Below are 21,679 nucleotides of genomic sequence, written 5' to 3'. Positions count from 1 at the left end.
TTGCCTAAGCGTTGCTTTGATTCACCGCTGGTTGGAAGGGACAGGAACTTCACAGAAGAACAATGCTGCCTGCTGAGTAGTTTTGCAGCTGAGCCTAACCTCTTCCCCAGTATATGTATTTATTGTCTGTGATATGCAACTGTATCACCTCTCACTGAAGATCTTAAATGGTTTTTAAAGGAGAGTCCAGTTATATCAGCTAGTAATGCATGCAAGACTGAGACACATAATTTTTCAATTACCACATGCCGTATTCTTGTATGTGTCATTTTTGTCTTCTAGAAAGCTGTTTTCATAATATGCAAGGAAAACTATCCAGCCAAAATCACTGCAGTATTGTAGAAATTGCGCTCTGCAGCTAGCGAATCTCATCAGAATGACACCTTTTCTATCAAAATTGAAATTGCCCTGAAAAGTCCATAGCAAGCATTACCTCTTATATCCTAGGCTACCTTAATATAACTATAATTTTTCTTCTGACTCCTGGGGAATTTTCATAAGCACTAGAAAACTCTTGGCTGAATCCTATTTTCCTTATTCCGAGATTTAGTCTGGGTCTTACTGAAATTACCAGGAATGTTTGCATGAGTAAGACAGGAAACATTTTATGCTATCCCCACAAACTATGCGATAGGGAAATTTGTCAGCCAGTCTTTCCAGGAATGATTGCATTGATTTATCTTCAGTGTGGTATGTCTCAACAAGATTTCTTCGAACACTTCATTCTTAAAGCTATTTCCCTTTAAGATACTTCTGCCATCTGCAGCTTTTATAGCTTGAAGCACTAGAAGGTTGCTCCTCAGATAGTCGTTACTTCACAAACAGTCGTGGGTTTGACAGTCGTGGGCTATGCACTGCAAAATCCCAAATCTCTGCATCAGAGACTGGAATTCTTTTAGAGAACAATTCTTCTGACTTTCTCCAAAGCTGTCTTGCTTTGTTTTGCTTAGTTTCTTGTTATACTTTCTGGAGCCAAAAAGGGGCTCTTTGTCCCTTCCCATCAGCTCCCTACATGTTATGCTTGTGAGTGCGTTCTCTCCTGTGCCTGTCCTCCCAAAAACTTCTCTGCCATGGCAGTTGGCTATGTTACAAATGGAGGATAAAGAACAGCAATATCCCTTGGGACCCTTGACTCTGGGGTAAATCCTGCGTGGCGGTGACAGTCGCTGCTTGTCCAGGAGAGCTGCAGCGGGACAGATAAGAAAGGCATGTGGGCTGTGGGGAGAGTCTCCCTGGGAGGCAGGCACCTCTGCAGAAGTGGGGCTCTAAGCAGCAGGAGGGAAGTGCCTGGGATATGTCCCATGCAGACCAACCAGAAAACACAGAGATATCCTAATTCCACAGCAAATTCGACCTTTTTTTTCCATTACAAACCTTATAGCTTGAAACGGTTCCTGTTTAAATCTAGAGCCTCCCGCAGTAAGACCACAGTGGCATTCGTCCTGAGCTGTGAAGGGAGAACTTTTGAAAGCTCAGGCTTGGCAGCTTTGTCTGGAAAAGCTTTGCTGCTGCCATAATGCCCTGGGAGAATGACGGAGAAAATGTAGGCTGCTAAAAATTAAAAGGATGAATAACGTAAACAAGCTGATTAAATTCTGTAACCTCTTCAACTTCGTGGCTCTAGGGTGGCTTATGTCCCGTTAAAATGAATGGATTCTGCAAGCTGAGAGGAGGAAATTAGAGTTGGCTAACAGAAAAAAAACAAGCAGTGTGCAGTAAAACAAGGCACAAACAGCTAAAGAGAAATTGCTATTTTATTTTATCCATCTGCTCTACCGTTGTGGTGGTCTGCCTTATTGTTTCATGGGGTAGAATATAACTGCCTACAGACAAGGCTTTACAGAATGCAGGTAATGTCTTCTACCTAGTTATCCAATCCTGTTTAAAGCAGGTTTGAAGGATACCATGCCCAGAGCACTTTCCAGGGTAATTGCGTCCATCCGAATCTAAAACACATTAAGATATTTTAATTAAGACAAAATTCCTGTTCTGTCCTATTTCAAAATACCTGAGATGCAAAGTGTCTTTAAATTGAGAAAAGTATGAGGGATAAAACTTCTTGCCAGCTATTCCTTTGTAACACAGACTTATTTTCATGAAGATTAATCGTTATGACTCCATATAAAAAGGTAGGAGAGAAAAAGTAAATACAAACTATTAAACATTCCACAGGCTGTCATTTTTACACGGGTGAACTTAGAAGAGGCACATGATGTTTCGTGTCTCTGTCTTTGCCAAAAGTTTTGTCAGGCTGGGGAAGCTTTAACTTCCCTGGGGTGTCCCAAAGTACCTACATGATGGCAATGCCGTGAAGTACATGCCTACTTCGTCTGCAGCTGGACACACAGATGCAGCTGGAGAGCTCTTTGGTGTTACCCCTAACACGCTTGAGAAGCCCTGTCTAGGCTTCCACTGTAACAAACGCACATGGGCACAGGTTCCCTTGGGATCCTTGCAGTTCAGAGGTGCTCTCCACTGCAAGAGGACACATGAGCCAGTGAGGGTGCAGGCGGGTAGCTGCTGTCTCAGGTAAGAGGTGCAGGTGGTGGGATATCATACTCTCAGCGTGCCAAAATGGGATATGTGTATCCATGGCAGTGCAATAGGACATAGGAAACTTCCCTTTTTCTCATGGAAGTGTGGGCAAAATCATCACCGAAAGACATCTGTGCAAGTCTTGAGTCAGTAATGTCATTAGCAGAGGAAGAGGTCAGGCAGAGTAGACATGTACCTACAGTTTTACACCTACCTAGTGAACACACTTCTAGAGAGACACACCCATGAAGAAGAAGTGCACACTTTGCTGTGAAAAAGGATGGTGAAGCTACCGCTCTGGAGGTCTTGGGTCAGAGAGGAATATGATGCAATGAACTGAAATGTCTCATGAAATTATCAATCCTGTTTATTCTCTCTCATATCATGAATACAGCTAGCGTCCCACAGGAGGAATTCTGGCCAGGCAGGTGACCTTCAGATGTAAAATAACTCTGGCATCAGATAGCTGAAGTCAGAAATTTAAGGGATGAGCATTACAAATGGGAGGCTGAGAGGGACTGAAATACGCCAGTAAGAATCAAAGCAGTAGAGGGGCTTCAATGAGTTCAGTCCCCTGTCATTTCTGGCAGTCACATCATGTAACCCCATAGGTTTGTAATTGATCAAGCCCTATTTTACAGCTAATTAGATTTTTTTTTCCTTAATGCCTCCAAGTAGAAAGCTATTCCAGATCTTCACTGCAATCATGTCTAGGAGTCTTCTAATTATCAGCATAAGCTTCTTTACGGCCAGGTTATATTAGTTCCTTAACCTAAATAACACTTTCTACACCATGGGATTTTCTTTGTTAATATATTTATAAAGACCAACCATAGCCCCTTTCAGACATTAACGGGAACCAAGTTGCTTGCTTTCTTATTTTTAACATATGCTATCCTTAACAAGTGGGAGTGGGGGAGGGAGAGATGGGAATCTGGAGACAAAATCTGCATTAAACTTTGTATGAGTCAGAGAGTTAAACCTCTGCTCATCACTTAGAAAAGAAGCACCTCTGGGATCCTCCCTTTCTAAACTTTTAGAAGAGTTAAATAGTCCAGACAAAACTCTCATCTCCAGTTGACTGAACTGCATTAGATGCCTTAATATTGCCTCTGATATAAATTAAAAATGAGCCAGCCAATGTTACCCTCATTATAAGCTCATGGGAATGACCTTTCATATGTGTACTGTACTTTCTCTCATTGATTTCTTTTCTCATTCTAGTTTATTTGATCTTCATTTACTTGTAATAATAGAGAGAAGAGAAACCTGAACTGGTTTTCCTATTCAGTGCTTAAAGTGTTTGCACAATTACAAGCACGTAAGAGACTGTATCAAATTGTTAATGTGTGTTTTTATAACTTCTTTGAAAACTAATATAAGTGGCACTGTTTAGACAGTTTATGTAGACACTACCTTTGATATAACAAAATACAGTGAATGGAAGCTGAAACGAAAGAAAATCAAATTAGAAGTACAATACAAAATTGCAATAGCCAGAACAGGTGAACTTTGGAACAGGTTTTTTAGAATAATGGGTGTTTCTTCAACAGCAGCAATTTTAAAATCAAGACTGCGTACTTTTCTAAAATGTATGCATTATCTTAGAGAAGAGATTAACTCAGTGAAGTATTTGGGTTACACTATGTATTCATAACAATCCTGTCTGTCAATAAGAACAGTTTGCTAAAAATTATTAGATGTATTGTAGGATTATTCAAACTGCTCTGGGCTAGAGCTGTAGAAAATGAGGTAACTCCACTGCAGAGAGGTGAAGCTGGTAGCTACCTACTCTAGTAAGTTGGAGTGGCAACAAAAAAAGCTTCTACATAAATATGAAATAGTTATGCTTCCTTTCAATGATTGTTTCCTGTTAAGATCAGCAATTTCTCTGGAATAATGAATACAGTAGTTAAAGTACTAACTGTTATGGGGGACTAGGGGATGGGAACCAGTAAGACTTGCAAGACTAGCTCCCATTTGTACTTAAAGAAGCAATTCCTGGCATTGAGAATGCTTGTGCAACCTCTCCATGGGTGTCAAAGATGCTTGGAGAAGCTGATTGGAAGCTTTCTACTACACAATTTTTGGACAAAATGACAATAATATGACAAGTTTATATTGAGTACAAACACACCCCAGTACATCAGATCTGCCCTTTCATGTTCAGCATGAACAAAGTATTGCCATATTGTAGGCAAGATTCATTCCAAGGAAGTACATGGTGATACTAAGCAGATGCTGCCCTTCAGTCAGCAAAACATGCAGTTGTAGAAATGATGTTTGGAGGAAGCCTCTGGAATAATCAAGCTAAAAAAGCTGAGCTACTGCCAGTCACTAGCCCTGGCATTGTATTGAGTTGTCTTGAAATCCTCTGGAGAGGGAGATCCCACAGTGTCCCCAGGCATCTGTTCCAGCACTGCACTGCCCTCCTATATTTTCCATGCATCCTGCCTTCCAGAGTTTCCTAACATCCAAACTGAACTCTGTGGGCATTGGCCTCTGCTTTACCTTAAACTGAGAGAGCTTGGGTCTGTCATATTTGCAGCGACCTTTCTTTAGCAGGATTGCCCCTTTGGCAAGTTTTGACTTGGTTTGCTCTTAATTTACATCATATAACTTTCTCTACATCTTTATTGCCTCACACTTATTAGCTATGTTTCTTGACACCTTTGTATTCCAAATTCTATGGCCATTTTAGTATTCTCTGGTGAGGAAAACATCGCATTTCCCCTTACCTTATGTTATTTCTATGATGTAATTCTCAGTTCTGCTTGAAGATTATAAGAGACCGGCTCAAAGATCACCGAAATCTTATGGGAAAGGTCTCAAAACCCCTGATTTGATTTCAGCTTCAGGTGAGCAATTCTGACCTTCTTGAATGTATTGACCATTCCAGAAGTAAAAGCACAATAAGACTGCACAGCAGTAAGGTTCCCCACCTATAGCACGAGGTTTAGCAACATAAACTAGTGGAAGTGGACTAGCCCTTTTGTCCAAGGAGGTATGAATCCAGGCCTTTCCTCTTTCTCAAACAAGTATAGAACAGGCTAAAGGGGGGCAAAATATGAGGAATTTTCTTTTTTACATAATGGTAATGGAACTTTTGACAATAAGTAGTAACTAGTTTCATCTTTCTCCTCTGCAAGATGGGGAGAGACGAGCATAAGACAAAATTTTTACTAAGTGCTGCCCCATGTACAAGGTACATTCTTTTGAAGTATCAATGCTCTTTCAGAGCATCTGCTCTTCAAAGGAAAAAATGACAACTGGTTTGAATAGGAAACCTTAAGCCCTAAGCATAATAGATAAAGAATGTGAATGTCTTTTGATGTAAGCAGAACTCTTTGATGTATTTATAAAATCTAGCAATTCATCTTGTATTTTCAGCCAGTTAATATATAGATTAAAATAATTAGTTATAACTAACACGTTTTACAATGTTTTAAAGCTGTTCTCCTGGATCTTCCCTTTTCTTCCTTCACTGCTGACATGTCTGTTACTTTTGGAAGCCATGTCACTGCTTTCTATAGTCAAAGGCAGATGTGCTAATACAGAAATGCTTAATGATTCAAATAAAGCTTCCTTAATACAAATGGAAATCAAAAGCAGAGTGTGTGTTGGATGAGGGGAACCAGGCTGTTGCTATGCGGCTGGTTTCATTTATAAAGTTGACAGTTCCCTTGCTTAGCAGAGCAAGAGCCAAACTGTACTTTCATTTCATGACACAATAGTATAATCCACACTAGCTCCACTGAGGTCAGTGAATTTATTCTCAATTTATCTCTTGGGGAGCAGTATTTGGCCTTTACTAGAATAGGATTTCATTTGCCACCTTATAAGATAAACGTGTTGGAGACATTTAAGAAAAAGCTAAGCTGAAGTATTCATTCTGTAGAGGTACCAGCGTTATTAAAATCATCTTATTCCTTTTCAAATGACTCTCTTCTCTGAAGAAAAAAGACCCTGTCTCTGGGTATTGGGAATTTTGTCTGACCAGCACTCTCGATGGCTCCTGTCCTGAAATCTGAGAATAATGCCTTCCCTGAAGCCCACCTTTAATAGCTCCAGACTTGTCTGGTGCTTCCATTTCATAGAAAAGTTATTGCCCTCAGAAAATATCAAGAGCTCTTTTGGCTTTTTGGCCACTCATGACTTTATTTTTCACAATAAAATCAGTTGTTTTCAAATCAGCAGAGTGTAATTGGATGTGCTAAGGGAGCGCTCACCTCTCCTCTGCTATAATGAATGTGTCCCAGGGCTATGGTATCTATCTGCCCTTTCAAACTGCCTGCTTAATTTCCCCTGCAGCAGCCCAGCACCTGCTGCTCATTTCACCATGGGGACTCATCGTGAATTATTCTAATAATATTCATGCATCTGTCCTGCACACTTTCTGATGTGAACATCTCTATTACTTTCCTTCAATCAACCTACCTTTGTTTCTGCGACCTTTCTTTTATGAATAGCTAGGGACTTCGTGCTATGTGAAGCTTTATCGTACGAGTGCCACCTGGTCTTCAGAGTTGTCCACATACCTGAATGGCAGATACGATATAGCAAACACCAAAAATATGACAGAAAGTCTCCTGGTTTTTATTTCATGTATCTTACACTTTCAGAGAAGGTTTTCCTTGTAAAATCATGTGGTTTAGGGAAAAATGTCAACAAAATGCTGTTTCTGCTTCGTAACTCTTCTGTCGTACTGTCCTTTCATCACTTCTTTTCTTGCAGGTCTGTGCGAATGCTCCAGCTGAATTATTGTCCATCATTACTGCATTTACTAAGCAATGCTTCTGCTCTTTTCTTCATTTATTGTTTTGTTACAATTCCACATGTAATGGCACCATGGCTCTTTTCCAGTGGTGTACTGGACAACATGGAGGCAGGATTCAGCCTGGGATTAAGACATGTGAACTGAGGTGTCTATGTTTGAGCTACTGGAGAAAATCAGTTGCTAAACTCAGCCTGAAGGTAGGTGCCTCATGTCAACTGAGACATGCCAAGACATCCAGCATATCCTTAAAGGACTGGCAGGCGTGACACAGAAGTCATGGGAGATCTTATGGAGAAGTAGGTCCAAGCAGAAGGCCCGATAGCATCTAAAATAATGTTTAAATGTCTATCAGCAGGCAACTGCAAGCCTGATGCTAATGCTATCTTTTTTTAGATGAATCCTGCCTTATGTTACACGAGGGGTCAATAAAGGATGCTTTATTCAGGCAAGAACTACATTGTCGGTGGATGGGCTTTTGCCTGAACAAGACCAGTTGGGTTGGGTTTCTAAGCATGTATGTGATTATTTTTAATGCACAACGTACTTGAAATATTCATTTTTGTTTAGAATATCCTCTATTAAAACCACTTTTGTTATTTTTTTCCTTAAAAAAAACAGGTGAAATCTTCCAAATTTGAAGGTTTCTTTTCCGTTCTCATTCAGTAACTTTCAGTTTTTGCTTCCTAAGTCTAGCACATAGGTTTTTCATTATTTCCCATTGAATTGCTCCCAGATACACAATGGGCCCTATTTGCACTCTTGTTGAATAGATGCCATGAGCAATGGATTTTGCTCAGCACCTTGTTGCATTAGGCCTCATCTTCACACATCTTCTGTGGAAATTCAGCAACATTATGGGCCAAATTTGTGCTGTGATCAGAGAATCAGCACAACTCATAACTGGTGTGAGAAGGGCAGTTTCTAAGATTTGGGTAGTGTGTGATGATCCAGCTGATGCTTTTCAGACCTGACTGGGACCATGTTTTTATTGCAGTTGGCCTCTTGCCTTTAATCCACATTAGTGAAGGGGTTGCTGTTCACTGATTCTGGAGAGTGATCTAAAAAGAGTCTTCCAAACTGGCATCTATCTCACCTTATTAAGAAGTTCTCTTCCAGTTTGCACCACTGCAGTAGCGAGTAATGGTAAATGAGAAGCAGAAGCTGGAACAGCCTCGTTCAAACTGTTCAGATCCCCCGAGCTCTATCTCTATCCCCTCATAAAGAGTAGGACTGTTGGGTGTTGTCATAGGAACTCCTGATTTGGAGCCTCTGCTTGGCTTCATAGCACTTGGGGCTGAGCAGCTACACTGATGGATAAGGTCCTAATACTTCAGATTGTCTCTGAGAGAGTTTTGTTTACTTTCGACCTTACAAAGATGAATTATTCATAACCTTTGGCTTCTGATTTCTACCAGGAATCCTTCTCTCTCCTGGATTAAAAAACCCAAACAATAAAATCCCAGAGGCTTGGTTTTAATAAAGGTGACTTATCTTCTCTTGGATTTTCTTTATGAATGTGACTCTCCTGGTTTTACAAACTCCTCCTCAAATCTCCTGCTGGTGCCCCATGCACATACATCAGGTGGATGAGTAGAAGAAGACAGGAAGAAAGACTACAGTGCTTTACCGAAGCTGCATTACATTTCATCTCCTCCAGATACATAATGCCTTGAAAGAATGAGTAATGCAGCAAATTAAAAGGAAAAGCTAGTCAGTGGAATTGAGTGAATCAATGAGAAATGGACAAATACCAACACAAAGAAAAGGACTCAAAAGAGAGTAAGACAAGGAATCAAGAGAAGACAGTTCAGTGAAGCCCACCTTAAACCTTTAAACATAATCTTTTCCCTCTTTTTAAAAAAAATAGAAAGCTAGAAAGGAAAATGCTGGAGGACTCCTGTAAGAAGTTAAGAAAGAAAGTAATCAAACAGCAGGAAATATGAAAGTTCAAATGAGGAGTAAGGGCTTGGAAAAGACTTCCTGGGTCACTGAGTCTGATTCTCTGCCATTTCAGACAATCTTTCTGGTAAACTGAACAACCACCCTCAAACCAGTTGAGCTTTTTGTCCCTTCACTCCAAAAGGGAGGCCACTGCAGCATTGCTGATTTCCTGCCTAAACTTGTCCAGATTAGTTCAAACCAATGAATTCTTTTGTCAGCGTTATTAATCGACTTCAGTATCCTTTTATATTCACCCCATATGGGTTACTAATTCAAAGCAAACTTTTTAGAAACATGAAGTTTTAGAATTCTCCTTTATGAATACATTATGATGATCATCAAATTTAAGTACTAAGCATTATGTTGCATGTAATACGTGCACCAAAGATTATTACAACATTATAATAAGATTTTAGAAGAAAGCTTAATAAAAATCTTGATGAAGAAATCACCCCATAACGCACTGAAGTAAGAGATACAGGTTAACAATATATATTTCTGGAATTTGAAGAGCATGGATGACGCAGGCTAAGGTGGGTGATAAAGTTTCCAGTGTTCATATTAGCTTAAATTTCCCTTGCAGCCTTGGAGCGTCACTTTGCCGGGCTGTGCTGTGCTGTCCCCATACTCACTAAAATGGGGATAGCAGCATGTCACAGAGCCACCATGAGGGTAAAGGGTTTCAGATCCTGTGATAATGATATTCATATTTTAGATAGACTGGCAACAGGTGTTTATCGTGAAAGTGTTGCACCCTTAATTCTTATATGGGACAGACATATGTTTCATATACAGTACATAAGGTGTGTGTCATATTTCATATACCAACATTGAAGACTGCAGTACATTAAAACTTCTTTTATATAATGAGTTGGTCTATGATCTCATATAAAATCAATCTGTGAAACATTTGCAATGACTATGCAGTATATACTCCCCAGCAAAGAGCATGTAGCACCTTATTCCCATCATGGCACATAAACATATTAATAAACAGAAAATTCTAGGCGTGGCAGCCTAGAACTACTTTAATACTGGTTGTAAAAGCCTGAGCAGTTAAATAACCCTAAATATGTATATAATTCACAAATTAGAAGGGGTTACTTGCTCACTCCTGAAAAATGCATTTAGCCAAATAAAAATGTGAATGGAAAAGGGGAAAACATTTAATTTCTCTTCATTAAGGTAACGTAAAGGAATTTAATTATGGCAATTAATCATAGAAAATGTTAAATAAAAATGAGGTAATACAGGGCCAAACTTTTTTCTGTTCATACAAAGTAACACCAGACTTGGCCAGAGTTTCACAGATTACATCAATTTAAGTGGACGTTAAGGTGTTTAAGTGGATGTTAAGGTGTAACTCATCTCACCTAGCTTTTGGCGTTTACACCTTTCATGGTCAACAGAGAGAAACTGATCTTCTGGGCGTGACTCACAGCATTTCAGATGCCAGCTTTGAGTGGAAAGTGTCCTGGCCTCGTGCTGACCGCTGACCGTAACGTGAGGTTAGACAGAGATAGGTGTACGCTGTGGTATGGTGCCAGCATTTAGAGCAGGATTCAGCTGCCTGAACACAGGCATGCAGTGTTATATCTCCTGCTATTCCAGGAAGACATGGGTTTCCCAGCGGTCCCATGTCATGTCTGCTGTTGCCGTGCACATATCTTGGATAAACTATGTCATCTGACGCAGAACTGTGTGCCTGTATTTAGGCAACCAAATGGCCTTCAAATGTCCGTGGCATCACCATCCAAGGGACATGAAAAATGCAAACAGAAAGCACAGGAGAAAGCTGGGGGGGAGGGAAGGATAAGGGTGAAAATGAACTTGAAAAACTTCAAAAGTACCATATGCACTAAGCATTTTCAAAAGGATTTCCTGTATACTTAAAAGCCGCAGTAAATTTAACATGTCCTGCATCTGGAAGTCCAAATCTATATGCTGATTAACTTGGACTACGGTTCGAGCTCTTTAAATGAAAAAGCAGGTGTTTATCAGAAAAGAAAGAATGTTCTTAAAGCCTAGTTGTAAACTTTGACTACTCACAGAAAGAATAAACAATTCTTAATGTTTTACAGAAAAAGAAAGGTAAAGCAAGAATATTTTAAACTGAAACACATGGCAATATCACTCTTTGCCTAGAGGAGTAATTATTACAGAAAACAAACTGTTACAACTGCATTTTCCTACACTGGATATGATGCAGTGACATTTGAAATTGTCTTTGTATGGGAAAAAAATCTCTTTGTGCATGTAGATCTGTATACCGTGAACTTGATTTTTGGAGAGGTTTATTTTTTCAGGGAGAAGGAAGCTGCTTATCGAGCTGCATAATGAAAACTCTAGCACATGCACTTTGTGAAAAAAGATAAAGGCTATCTTTGTATCACTTTCTTATTAGAGATTAAGGTAAATGGCAGATGAAGCAGAGAATTCAAAGGATTTTTCTTATCAAAGCCTTTCAATTCTTGCTTCTCCATTTAGCCACATGGGCATTAAAAACACTGATCTTCTGTGGTAATGAAGCCTTTCCCAGTGGCTTTGCACAGTTTACCTTCAGGCACTTGAACAACCTTCAGAAGTCACCTAACTCTCTCCAGTGATTAAACAAGAACATATGCTTCAACGTAAACCACTTCGAATCGTGTATAAACTAGACACATAAAACCATCTTCCCACAAGTGGCCTGAACCATTATATACTTTCTTTCCATCTTGACCTACCCTGGGTTCATGGTCACCATGGTCTTGTCCTTCATTCATTTATTCAGTCTCTTTGTGGTCATATTTGATTCTGGTTTCTACAAGATCCTGTGTCAATAAATTTCATCTTCCTTATTAATATTGTGAGAAGTAACTGTTTTGCTCTTTTTTAACCTTGGTAAAATGGAGGTGTGTTAAAACTGGACTACGGCCCTCCTCACGTAATGTTAACTCTGTCCATTACGGTGCTTTTTTACCCTTACAGATAGGTATCCCATTTGAGAAGGTATCCACATGAATTGTCTTCCAGACTTAAAAATGAAATGGCAGATTTTTTCTGTTGCTGCTTAAAATGAGCAGTTAAACACACAGTGGCTTTTTTCTAAAATCTCCAAGATTTGTACAATAATGGAGCCTCACAAGGCTGAAGTAACCTATTTTTGACTGTCTATAGCCAAGCTGCATGAAACGTAAGCCCGCTGAGTTGCAGACAGTCTTCTTATTACAAGGGTATACAGTGCCTACCACAAGGGAGACATAACTCCTGGCTCTTCCTCTGTGGCTTTTTTATTCTCCCTGAGCAAATATGTTCTTGTCAGCGCTGCATCTATGGTTTGGCTGGGTGTAATAGGATGGCTTCTGTATTCTTTCATTGGTTGGCCATTTGTGTTGGGATTAGCATTTGTCTAGTTATCCGAGACACAGTGTCAACATCTGGAAAACTTTAGTACATTGGGGACATTGAGTTTGTACTTTTTCCTGTGCTTGTAACATTGCCTATATCCCTTAATGTGAACTATTTTTGTTGCATTTTTAACATGAATTTATTGAATGTGCTGGTAGTTTGATAATGAGTCTGTTTTATCATTTTAGATATCCATATGCACAATATTATTTTAAAGAACATGCTTTCCAAGAGTTTATTTCACCTACTGTTTCACTTATGGCTATGAAATAATCTCAAAATAGATAGCTAATAAACATTGTGGGTGTTTGGCAGGAAGTGTTTTGTTACTGACTACAAGAATCAGGAAAGCTGCAATACTTTACTCAAAAAACACGTTCCGACCTAAGACGCCTACTTGACAGAATGCATTTTCTGGATAGACTCTGATGCATCTCATGAGCATTTTCTATGAAAGTGCTAAGTGGAATTTTACATCACTGAGTATTTTATGCCATGTGAATCTTTCCCTCTTCCATTCTTACTGTTTTGTTGTCCACACCATTGTTTTTTTTAGTTTTTTACAGGTTGATTTAATAATTTATGCACAAACGCTGTTTAATTTTTAAAATGGGAAGTGGTCCCAGTTTCTTAGCTCTTTTTAGGCAAATTTAAATATTAAGTACTTAGATACCTTTAGCATACCTGATCCTTCGAGCTTAAAGCATTAGAAAAATCTGTTGGCAAACTTTATGTTTGTATAATATATTGCATTGTATATCACATATATCACCTACCATCTCTATTCTATAGTTGTCTTACCTATCAAACTGGGGACAGTAATCCCTACCAATCTCATAGGGATAAGGTCACTTATGTAATATGTTGTACAGGTCTCTAATTATATAAAATATAATGTGTGATTGTCAGTCATTGCTATTAAAGCCCCATTGTTTCGAAGCAGATCACTTTTCAGATCATATCTTTTCAAAATGTGAGTTCATTGACACTAAAAACGTGTTTCTCTATCGCTGAACTTAACTGCAGATGGAACTGAATTATTATTAGAGAGAGCTAAAATGTCTTAAACTATGAGGAACTTTGCTTTTTAACGTGAAAAGTGAATTTAACTAATGACCTGACATAGAAAAAAAAGGAGACCGCAAAAATTTTGGTGCATTACTTTTGTTCAAATTATTTTTATCCTCATGTTTTCATCAGCCTTCAGAGAAGTGTGCCTAAATCTTTCAAAAGAGGCTCTGTACACTCAGTGTAAACACTGTCACCATACACTAAAATCAAATCCTTTTTCTTTAAGAAAAAGATATCTTTTTTTAAATCAAGCAGCTCAATAATAAAGAATACAAGAGTCCATAAACCCTTTTTTTCACTGTTTTTTTTCCAGTTCATTCTAGTTCCAGGCCTCAAATAACAGCGTTTTTTTAGTCATTCGCAACTGTCTATGATTCATAACACTTGTTTTTAATCAAGAGAAATTCTGCTTTGATTAAGAGTTTTGAATGCAATGTGAGTGTAGGCATGAAGCACTCCCACAGTTCCTCAGGAAGCTGTCCCACCACGCTGGCTGGCTGGAGGGATCTCTCTCACCATCACACACACTGAGGTGTGGCCATCACAGGGAAGGAACTTGCTCATGACCTGCCGGATGGAAATCTCTCTGTATCTCCCTCCATCCAAAGAAACCAAAGCAAAACAAGCTTTTGGACACGCTGCTTAAGAAAAGAAAAGAAAAGAAAAGAAAAGAAAAGAAAAGAAAAGAAAAGAAAAGAAAAGAAAAGAAAAGAAAAGAAAAGGAAAGGAAAGGAAAGGAAAGGAAAAGGAAAGGAAAAGGAAAAGGAAAGGAAAAGGAAAAGGAAAGGAAAAGGAAAGGAAAGGAAAGGAAAGGAAAGGAAAGGAAAGGAAAGGAAAGGAAAGGAAAGGAAAGGAAAGGAAAGAAAGGAAAGGAAAGGAAAAGAAAGGAAAAGAAAGGAAAAGAAAGGAAAAGAAAAGAAAAGAAAAGAAAAGAAAAGAAAAGAAAAGAAAAGAAAAGAAAAGAAAAGAAAAGAAAAGAAAAGAAAAGAAAAGAAAAGAAAAGAAAAGAAAAGAAAAGAAAAGAAAAGAAAAGAAAAGAAAAGAAAAGAAGCAAAGCCTTCCACAAGGCTCTACCCAGATAATAAGCTCAGAGAGTCTTTACAAACACTCCTTCCTTTTCTAATGGCGTCACCTGCCTGGCAGTAAGGAGCCTCAACATCATTGCCTTCTCAGACCTGTACAGCTTTGGGCCTTTCCAGGTTGTGGGGCATGTCAATCTCAATTCCTACACAAGAGGCAGCAGGCTATGGTTTATGGTGGGTTTTAGGACATGTTGTGAAAGGAAGAGGACAAAATACCTCTCCCTACTGTTTCATGGAAAAAAATGTTTTCTCTGCTGAATGATAGTAGGTGACAAAATAGGAGGAAGCCCAAATACCCTAGAGAAGTGGAATTCTAAAATAGATTTTGAAATCTGATTTTATACCAGGGCTACAATAAAAGAGAATATCTTGGTCCAAGGGAATAGATGCCAATCTCAGGTGAAAAGAGAACACATGGCTGCAGCTCAGAGTGAGCATCTAATTATCCTTTTACAAATAGGTCACAATTTAGGAGGCCAGGTAATACTGAGTAATGCCGAGTAATACTGAGTCTCTCTCGTCTGCTGAAAGCATGTCTGCAGGTAACGAATTAGCAAGTGTGGACACAGAATAGTTGAGGAATACCTTTGCGTGATATGTGAGAACCCATCTGCCCGAGTAGGCACGGTGGGTTTGCGTTGGGCAGGGGTGCCCGCAGCTCATCAGGATGGGCCATCTGCATGTTAGTTGTTAGGCAGTCCCACGAAGTGGAAGTGGAGCAAATCATAAGCAAAGCTGCTTTGGAGGGCTCTCTTTCTGAGCCCTTACGGCTGGTTGGAAGCTGCTTGAAATACAAAGTCTGCAATAAAGAAGAGCGTCCCTTTGTCAGAAAGTGGAGAAAAGAATTAAATCCAGATAGGTATAAATGTATATACTTATAAGGAAACGGATCAAGTAGTTACTACATTCCCACAGTAATCAGATAAAGGGATGTACCGTAAAAAAGGGAAGAAATAAGGGAGGTGAAGAGGAACTGATCGGGAGGGAAAACAATGGTGAGAGAGAAAAATGTAAGGCAACAAGCATCATGTATGCATTGACTAACACTGTTTAAAGTCAGACTAGTATTTTTTTAGTCAAGCATGCATATGAGTTACTTTAGTGCTGCTGTTAGATTTTTCTCCCAAATGCTGATCATCTACGTATTGCCTGAAGCTGAACAGAGCCACAGAGTGTACTGGGCTAAATAGGGAGCCAGGCTTTTGGTACTTAAAATCCCTGCCTTTCCTTGTAAGCAGGTTAGTATCACTTTTCTGATTTTTTTCTAAATAAAGAAAAGGAGAACATTTCACTCCTTGAGCATAAGCACCTAAAGCATAATGCATGACTTCATCAGGCATTCAACTAGTTAATAGTTAACTATTTTAAGAAATCATTACTAAGAGCTGTCTGTCTTAGCTGAATGAGCAGCTACCTTTGGTGGCTTAAAACCTGCCTGGAAAGTCTGCAGGGTGTATACGTGTGTAAGAGGGACAGGAAGAGGTAAAGGAGAAGTACTCAGGGAAAAATATCCTGAATAAATATCCAACACCCATGGTCAGGCCAAAGAGCTGATATAAAAATAAATATTGCAAATATTTCCTAATGTAAAATGTTTAGTTTGTGTTGTGATCTAAAAAGTTTAAATTCTTTTTATAGCTGAGACTGCAATCCAAGTAATTGCATTGCCTTCAAAATCACTAGCACCACGAAGCAGAACTAGATTTCAGTGAGACACATGGTACAATTTAACTTTGTGCGCTTAAAAATGCAAAAAAAGAAGACAAAAAAACTCCAACCCTCGCCTAAACCCAGGCAAACTACTTTTAATATTTTGCACTAATTTTTTCCTAACAAAGACACTTGAAAGGCAATTAGATTGCATGCCAATACAAATCAACACAGACTGTTTTTATGCATTCCCTCCACTCCTAATCTTACTCTAAAAAATCAGAGTGAACTATCTAAGGCTTCAGGAACATTAAATCCCCAGGACATTGGTGATTCCAAGAACAGAATAAGAATTGATCATAAAAATCAATGCCAATAGTCTGGTTTTCCTCTATTAACTACTAGCGGCAGAGTGTTGATGAGCATCCTCTCCTTCCCTTATTTCTGCATCCACCCACATAATAGTTCGGAATCAAATAGCGAAACTGATGTTAAGATTATAAACTGCTTTCTGCTGTCTTTCTCCTTTTCCTGTATCCTAGTGATACAGGAAAGTGATCACTAGTGATCACAAGTGATCCTAGTCTTACACTGGACTCTGAGAGAAAATTATTATTTCATTATTATTTCTGATAAATAATGATTAACTTTAATTCTTATTACCACTGCAATCTCCCTAGTGTTAGTAAAACTGATGCTGACAGCATCTCAGCTGTCTTGCTCTGGCCCTGGAAGTCACTAATGGGGTCACCGTGGGACTCTTGCTTCTCTCTCTTTGTCAAAGTGAGCGTCTAGGAGCTGCAGGGCTGAGATTTTGGTGCTGTCAGTAAGGAGCTTGTCGCAAGCACCCCCTGGCTCCCACAGCTTTTTGAGCACACCCTGACAAATCCACATGTATTTTCTGCCAACGTTGGCTGTGCCATAAGTCCCGTTGGTTAAAAGACAGGCTGTTGCAGGGTTTCGCTGAAGAAAAGTAATAACTAGGCATGAGTTGCCTCACTGATTCTTCTGGCTCACCACTAGTTTAAAACAGACAAGTATATTTTGTATGCTCTTTGCTCTCACCATCCTGCTTTCTTTTTTGTCTCTTTATGGCAGTGTCTCTTATTTACACCTGAGTGATGGATTTACTGAATGAAGGAGGAAAAGGGACACAGGAGGGACGTGCTGTTGCCATGTGACTTGGCAGCCACTCACAGTCCCTTGTCCCAGCAACAGTGCAACAATACTCTCCACTTCCACGCTCATCTTGCTGACAGCAGTCACCGGTGCTTTGCAGACTTTCCTTCCCAAAGCAGTTTGGCTCAGTCTCCAACAGCAGAGAACTCATGCTTCTGGGCCATGTCACTACCTCAGTCTTGAGATGGCTGGAAAAAGGTCCTATGCAAAGCCGAGACCCTTTATAGAGAAGACGTCGCTCCGCTTTCCCATCCCCAGTGATTAGGGTATTTGTTCCTCTCTTTTTTGTTTCCTTGCTAAATTTTGAGAGGAAGAACGTGTGTGTGATGGGGAGATTGTTTCACACTGTCTGAAGGAAGCAAATTTCAGTACCTCAGGTTTGGAAGAAAGGGAAGGAAGAAGGAGATTTTATAAAACATAAAGCAAAGTGCCTTTAGTCACCCTTTGCCTTCCATCCCTTCCATGCTTCATCCCCCCACAACACGGTCCTGTTGACTCCAGGTGCAGGGAACCAACTATTATTAGATGCTGCAGAGCACTGCCTGGGTCCTCCGTGCTTTTCTTTAGTTTCCTATCGTCTTTACTGGTTGCAGAAACACAACTCTGCTTCTTTCCTGGCTGCTTGTACAGAATTTCCCAGGCTGTTACGCTCAGGAGTGACTTCTACCTTCCTGTCCTGCTTTCTGTAATCAAGGTTGAGTTTGGTTGCTCCAACTCGCCCCATATATCATTAACAAATGGAGCTGCAGAATTTCTAATGTGACACTTCATTGAGCCTTCATAAATATTCAGTCTGAAATATTCGAGGATATTATTTCTCTGGTGGGGGAGCTGCCTGTGTAATAGTTGTATGAGAAATTGCATGGTCACTGCATCCATCGGAGTTCTTTAGTATTTTTCTTTACAGTTTGCAAAAATAATGTAAAACCTGATACAGTATCTAAGAAAGTTTCTTTTAAAGACAACTGCAAAAAGTACTGGTGTCTAAATATGGTCCAGCTTATTTAAAAATTGAAAACAATCCCACGGTTGCCGCTTTTTTTCCTTTTCCCCTCTTTTTTTTTAGGTTGCCTATGTACAAAACATAAAGGTAACCCAATCCGCACAGTATTTAAATATTAATGTCAGCCCTTGAAAATAAGATAATGAGTCTCAAAAACCTAAGGCAAACACTTCTGTTCACTGAATTAAAATAAAGAAAAAAAGAACTCAGCAATTATAGGTCATGTGCAATTACCCAGAAGGTCAGACAAAAAGCTATTGAGGGAAACTTGTAGGCAGTGTGGGTTGTTCGGGAAGGAATCTCACTTACTGGAGCCCTGCAGTACAACTGTGTGAGGTTGTTTGTGATAACCTTGGAGTGTTTGATAAGAAACATAAGATGCTTTTGCTCCGAGCTACTTCTCCAGCTCTCCACCAGTTTACCATGGAACGAGTCCCCTTGCATGAAAGCTTTCACAATTTTGCTATATATTGCAGCCTTTCAGAGGTCCCCTGCAGCCTATCTGTTTGTTCTCTTGGGAATTTGAAAGCTAAATAGCACAGAAGCCTCTGTCCCCTTTCTATGTATTCTTCCCTGATGCTCTCTGAAATAGCTTTCCTGACCAGCTAAAGGATTAAAGCTGAAGAAAACCAGAGATGACCAGCTTTGTCCCTGATGCTAACCAGAGGAACCCTCCAATCAGTGGCACTTATCATCAGCCAAGAAACATGAACTTCCAATATCCAATATGTGCTGGGCTCTTACATATTGAGGGCTCAGAATTAGACTTCAGAAACGTCAGGCATTTTCTACTAGTTTCAGTGGAGTTAATCCAACCTTATTCTATGAGTTAATGGACTCAAGACTTCAGCATACTCCCTTGAAAATGACCTCTTTTGGCTGGTGTGATACCTCATGAGATGGGATACCAAGCCATGGAAGACATGAGAGGGGATGGTAAATCAGGGCTGTATGCACATGGGATCTGTAGGCCATGCCGTAATGCTTACAAATGGTTGCCAAACAGAGCTATGTGAGGACAGAACTTTCCTTTTCATGGGGAAAAAAAGACCTTTCAATTAAATTTAACAGAAAAAACAAAAAATCTTTAATTCAGAACAGCACCTATAAGAACCTGAACAATTTTCACTCTGATTTTTCTTCTTTATCAGACTTAATTTCCATGATTCTTCAGTTTCTTACTTCTTAGTAGAAAAATAATCCCTTGCTGTGATGTGCTTTGAAGAAAGATGACCTTGACCAATTGAGGAGTAGAGGAACATTGAAGTGTTCAAATGCAGTTCTCAGGGGGCACTGCTGCTACCTTAGATTTTTTACATTCTTCAGTACCAGATACACTGGTTTTGATATGAACTTTTAGCGGAAACAATCAATCAATATTCTGTTCTTAAAAATATACAGAATTAAAATGTTGTTCATCTTTATTTCTTGTGGAATAATAGCTTTTTAAGGAAACTTCCACCTCCTATTGTAACATTTTCTTTTCATCTCACTCTCCTACAAATTGTTCCTTCAAATTGTCAGAATTACACGTCCAAGACATAGCTGCATAATTCCTACATGATCCTTTGAGAGTAATAAGAGTGGAGTGCTCTGGGCAGTTGTTTGCCCTGAGGAAGTGAGTGCTAGGTGGAATGAAGCAGAAGTGTCTATTTCTGGTGGCTCTCGTGGGAAAATAAAGTGAGTGCAAAGTTGACAAGACACCTGAGTGCGTCTGATTTGTCAAGAGACTCTGCTGCCATCAGGTAGCTTCCCCCATCAGTCAGTCTTGCCTGCTCTTACAGGGTTGCCATCTCATTAATTTTAATAGGGTTGCTTGCTTGGCTGTGAGGGTCAACACTGATTAGAATTGTTTCAGACTGTTGCCGATAAACTGGAGCCCAGCTGTACTCCTAATGAGAGGTCAAGAAAGGTCATGAATCAGATCCTACTAGTTTTGGACAATTGGGCCAACAGTTGTCAGAAGAAGCGGGAGTGCAACTAATAAGCTGTTACAAGTGACCCAGTAAACAAGTTAAAAGGAGGCAGCAGAAACACCGTGTCCTATATATAAAGATCATAGTCAGAAGTATTAGTTATGAGGCCTGAAGTACCAGTACTGGCCTTTAGATTAGGAGGCATTTTTCCACAATTTCCTTCTTTCTCTCTTTTTATGTTATGAGCTGTAGCACTATACAATTACACCTCAGGTAAATATCCCAGGCTCGCTTTGCAGTCAATAGAGAGAAAGATGTTCTTCTAAGTGCAATTCATCATTTTGTAAAATCTCAAATAAGCCTGATGAATCACACCCTAGAGGTTTTCTCTGTTGACTGCAAATGAAGCTTAAGACGATTCAATAAGCTCAGGTGCAGATATCTTCATTGTGACTATCGGGTCAGGAGAGACGAATCTCACTGAAAAGTACTCTACTTGTGAAGATGCTCTGCTTTTGTTAATGGAAAGGCACAGACTCAAGGTATGTGTTCTTGTATTAAAGACATTAATTTTTAGCCAAACCTGATGGTCTGTATAAACATCGCATGAGGAAACATGTAAATGCAGGCGCTAATGTGGTTCCCCAGTCACAGGCCTCTGCTGGAAATAGGCCAAGTTGTTGGAGGAAAAAACCAGTACTTCTGAACATCAACTTTTCACACAAGCTCCATAGAAAAGAGCTGCTCGAATCCGGAGAGACCTGCAGTGACAAGTCTATAAGGTTTGTTTCGGTCTACATACTTGCCTGACCAAAAGCAAAGAAGGCATAGAAAAAATAGAGGACAAAAATGTCTTTCATCGATATTACTACCTAAATGGCTCTTTTTAAGAACCCTGCGTCTTCAGGCTGAACCTTAGCAAGCTGAGTTCTACATGGGTAACCAATAAATAGAAATATGAATAAGACTTTCTTTTAACAAGAAATTGTTAATTCTTAGCAGAATCACAAAATCAGCGCAAAAAGTAAACTATGTATCACTTCCTTTTTTTAAGCCTAGGAGAGGCAGAAGTGATAGATGAACTTCCAAAGGGCACAAGGTACAGTTTTGCTTGGATGTTTTTCATTATGTTAAT

Source organism: Rissa tridactyla, chromosome 1 (assembly GCF_028500815.1).
Source record: "Rissa tridactyla isolate bRisTri1 chromosome 1, bRisTri1.patW.cur.20221130, whole genome shotgun sequence".
In the NCBI taxonomy this organism is placed as follows: domain Eukaryota; kingdom Metazoa; phylum Chordata; class Aves; order Charadriiformes; family Laridae; genus Rissa; species Rissa tridactyla.
Note: the sequence above shows the minus strand (reverse complement) of the source record.